This window comes from Aquarana catesbeiana, linkage group LG06 (assembly GCF_042186555.1).
Source record: "Aquarana catesbeiana isolate 2022-GZ linkage group LG06, ASM4218655v1, whole genome shotgun sequence".
Classification (NCBI taxonomy): domain Eukaryota; kingdom Metazoa; phylum Chordata; class Amphibia; order Anura; family Ranidae; genus Aquarana; species Aquarana catesbeiana.
In genome coordinates, this window is record NC_133329.1 from 109,779,867 (window position 1) to 109,785,027 (window position 5,161).

Below are 5,161 nucleotides of genomic sequence, written 5' to 3' on the forward strand. Positions count from 1 at the left end.
AATACTACACGGTGATCGGTGCAGAGCGGCGCACGGAGGATGCACAGGACACAGGTAGGATACACACACACAGACACGCACACAGGTACATATACACATGACAGATACACAGGACACAGGTACATGCACATATGCACAGGACACAGGTACATATGCACAGGGAGGTATACAGCTCCAATTTTTTTGTGGTAAATTAGGGTCTCGACTTATACTCGGAACGACTTCTACTCGAGTATATACGGTAGTTTCTTTATTTGACCAAATAAAATGTGTGTTCTTGGCTTAATTTGCATCACTTTCTCAGTTCAGGGTGTAAACGAGCATATTCAGCTTTGAGCGATGATGTTATCAGGTCTGGGAGTATCTCAGGCTCTCCCGTCTCTTTCCCTTTTCACATGTATCTTGTCTTGCTTGATCGGCACACCACAACCTCTGATTTTACCATTCGCCCACTGACATTGGCATAATCATGAACTGCTAGTTCTGCTCTTGCTACAGATTGGTCTGCCTTATTTTTGAGGCCACCAAACACTCCTGTATACTATTTTTTTTTTTTTTTTGGGGGGGGGGGGGGCCCAAAATGCATTTGATACCTCCTTTTTTATTTTTACTGTAGCTGGTTTAATTACTAAAATCACTGGACTCCCAAGACAGTTTGGTGCTCTCATTTGTTTGATTTATCTGGGGCCACCTCCTTGTTTTGGTGGGGAGTTGCCAAATATGAATGATCAGGATCAAGCAAGGATCCCTTTTATCATCTGTAAGTTTGTGCCCAGCACCTCACTCTTACTACTTTCTGAGAAATAAAAACCTTGCATGGGTTCTAATCCCCCCCCCCCTACTCTATCCAAAACAAAATGTTTTGTAAATACATATATTTTAAAGTAAACCAGTCTGTATGCTCTGCATAGATAGCATAGGTTTACTTTGACATGTGCATATGTACTACCAGTATCCTGTGTTAGTTTTCCAAATAATCCATTATGTTTTTATCTTACTGTAATTGATATGTTTTGTATGGTTTACCAGTTTACAAAACTTACCGTTGTGTTGAATTAACTACAATATACAGAATTGCTCCTCTGGGGTCCAAATATCACTGGCTGGGAACTCTGCTGTAGGCAGTGCCTTCACCTCTTTAGATTCAGTGTTCTATATCCCTCTAAGGGGAAATATTTGGTTTTATAGTGATTTTTTACTTAGAAAAAAGGGATTTTTTTTTTACTAAATAAAAGGTGCTTTAAATGTGTTTTTGTTTTGGAGTCTTAAGAAAGTTCACACACATTTTATTAAAAAAAATACATTGTTTATTAATAGGTGCATTATGGTAACAGTATAAATGGCATCAGGCTGATAAATGCAAAAAATATCACAACAGCAGCACCTGTACATTCAGTATACAGCAAAATAACAGACTATAATACATGCCCAGCAAGACTAAGGCCTCTGATAAACGGGTATGTCCAATGGCACCAGTAGGTGGTGCTTTATGATCAGATAACTGAGAATGCAGATTCAGATTTCCGACTGCTATGTGAAGTTTGCAGGACAGCAAATACTGCAGGTATAGAGGTGAATTACATCCATTTTTAAAATTTTTATGCAGGTACTGGTCTGAATTGCTATATCACATCACACAGTGACACTCAGGCACTTTCACGGTTAATAGCATTTGCAAAATACAATTTAATTGGCTACCTTGAGTTAACAAACATTTGCATTGCTGTAGTATGCCTGATAAAAAGGTGTGACTTGGTCTACCTATAGCCTCTCCTAGTGATTGAGAATCATTTGAATGAAGACATATGGGCAGGGTATAGTGTCATGATTTGATTCAGCAAATCTATCTTGCACTTGGCTTATATTAAAAGCTACCAACTAGGGATGATCTTAGCCTGAAATCACACTAGTGTGTGCGGAACACCGCATGTGATTCACACAGGAATCACACCGCATTCCTATGCACATCACATGCAATGTCTGTGTGGTGCGATTTGAGCCATACATTTTGTATAGCTCAAATCACATCACATCCACACAAATGGGGCAGGAACCTGAATCGCATTTATTGCGATTGTGAGATGCGATTCTGGCAATCACACTGCGTATTGCGATCTGTTTCAGGGTGTCGTTAATCTAACATGGACACCTGCTGCAGATCGCATGGACGCCGTGCAATTGCTATGCAGTGCGATGCGGCGAAACAGCAAATTTTGTGAGTTTCCCGCATTGCATCAGTGTGAAGCAGGGCTTAGGTGTGCTCAGATCCTAGTCCGAACCCACCAGGAAGCAGTCACCTGTACTGGGCCAATCATCTGCAGCCAGGGCATTCCTCCCTTCGTAGCTGTATGTATACAAGGGGTGTGTATATGTGCAGTTGTGAGATCAGGAATGCCTTGGCTACTTATGGATTGGTCCAGTATAGTGACAGCTTTTTGCCTGGCTCACTCAGGTGGGTTTGGACTAGGATCTGAGCATGCCTGTGCTCATCCCTACTACCAGCATTCACAGCTATGTAAATAAAAGGGACATAGCGGAGGAGAGCAAAAAAATCCCACAAAATTCTTTAAGTATGTAAACCAGTAAAAAAGGGAGGACATATCATATTGGCCCCATAAAGAATGAGGAAGGACATCTGGTTACAAAGGATGGGGAGATGGCAAAGGTATTGAATTTATTCTTCTCCTCAGTCTTCACAAGGGAATTGGGGGGGCTTCAGTAACCAAAACTGCAGTGTTTATCCTCATGACACAACACAGGAAGCACCTCCATGGTTAACAGAGGACAGAATTAAAATTAGACTTGAGAAACTTAACATTAATAAATCACCGGGACCAGATGGCTTGCATCCGAGGGTATTTGGGGAACTCAGTCAAGTAATTGCCAGACCATGGTTCCTAATTTTTACTGACAGTCTACTGACTGGAATTGTACCAGCTGACTGGAGAATAGCCAATGTAGCACCAATATTTAAAAAGGGCCCAAAATACATCCCTGGAAATTACAGACCAGTTAGCCTAACATCAATAGTATGTAAACTCTTGGAAGGGATGATAAGGGACTATATACAAGATTTTAGTAATGAGAACGGTATCATTAGCAACATTCAGCATGGATTCATGAAGAATCATTCCTGCCAAACTACTCTATTAACCTTCTATGAGGAGATGAGCTGCCATCTAGATAAAGGAAGGCCCGTAGCCATGGTGTATCTGGATTTTGCAAAATCATTTGACACAGTTCCCCATAAACGTTTACTGTACAAAATAAGGTCTGTTGGTATGGACCATAGGGTGAGTACATGGATTGAAAACTGGCTACAAGGGCGAGTTCAGAGGGTGGTGATAAATGGGGAGTACTCGGAATGGTCAGGGGTGGGTAGTGGGGTCCCCCAGGGTTCTGTGCTGGGACCAAGCCTATTTAATTTGTTCACAAACGACCTGGAGGATGGGGCAAACATTTCAATCTCTGTATTTGCGGACGATACTAAGCTAAGCAGGGCAATAACTTCTCTGCAGGATGTGGAAACCTTACAAAAAATGAATGGGGTGGGCAACTACATGGCAAATGGGGTTCAATGTAGAAAAATGTAAAATAATGCATTTGGGTGGCAAAAATATAAATACAATCTATACACAGGTGGGAGAACCTCTGGGGGAATCTAGGATGGAAAAGGACATGGGGGTCCTATTAGATGATAGTCTCTGCAATGGCATGCAATGCCAAGCTGCTGCTAACAAAGCAAACAGAATATTGGCATGCATTAAAAAGGGGATTCATTCCAGAGCTAAAACGATAATTCTCATGCTCTACAAGAGTCTGGTTCGGCCTCACCTGGAGTATGCTGTCCAATTCTGGGCACCAGTCCTCAGGAAGGATGTACTGGAAATGGAGCGAGTACAAAGAAGGGCGACAAAGCTAATAAAGGGTCTGGAGGATATTAGTTATGAGGAAAGATTGCGAGCACTGAACTTATTCTCTCTGGAGAAGAGACGCTTGAGAGGGGATATGATTTCAATTTATAAATACCATACTGGTGACCCCACAATAGGGATAAAACTTTTTTGCGGAAGGGGGTTTAACAAGACTCGTGGCCACTCATTAAAATTAGAAGAAAAGAGGTTTAACCTTAAACTACGTAGAGGGTTCATTACTGTAAGAGCGGCAAGGATGTGGAATTTCCATCCACAGGCGGTGGTCTCAGCGGGGGGCATCGATACTTTCAAGAAACTATTAGATAAGCACCTGAACGACGACAACATGCAGGGAAATACAAGGTAATACTGACATATAATCACACACATAGGTTGGACTTGATGGACTTGTGTCTTTTTTCGACCTTACCTACTATGTAACTACATAATGTTTTTAGAGATTATCAGCTAATAAAATAAGAGACAGGGCTCTGATTGCAAATGGAGCCATTTTTTAAAACCAAGCTTCTGTAATTGTGAAGCGTCAATAAGATCACTGACCCATAACTTATCTTGAAGTCTGCGAACCATGGCTTCCATTTGAGTTTTAGGTACAGTTCATGTGACAGTCCCTTTTAAAGTAATCTTGTTTCATAAATAATCTTTATCAGCAGCAGGAAAGGCAAGTTTATTGCTTAAGCCAGGGGTAGGCAACCTTTTGAGCACAGTGTGCCGAAAAATATTTTCAAAGGAATTGAGAGTGCCGATTTTATAACAAAAAATGTTAACTTCACACTCTCCATCACGAAAAGGATTTTTTTTATAAAGTAAATGCTGTAAACTACTTGAGTAGTAGTGAGAAATTAACATCCTGCACTCACACCTCAGATCACTGTCCCCCCTGCAAATTTGTTTCACCACTGTAACCCCCTGCACATCTGCCCCACCACTGTACCACCCTGCTCATCTGCCCCACATTTGTACCACCCTGCCCTTCTGTCCCACCACTGTAACCCCCCCCCCCGCTCATCTGCCCCACCACTGTAACAACCCCCCCCCCCCGCTCATCTGCCCCACCAATGTTCCCCCCTTTCTCATCTGCCCCACCACTGTAACCCCCTTTCTCATCTGCCCCACCAAAATGTACCTCCTGCACATCTGTCCCACCTCTGTTCCCCCTGCTCATCTGTCCCACCAATGTACCTCCTTTCTCCTCTGCCCTGCCACAGTACCCCCTGTACATCTGC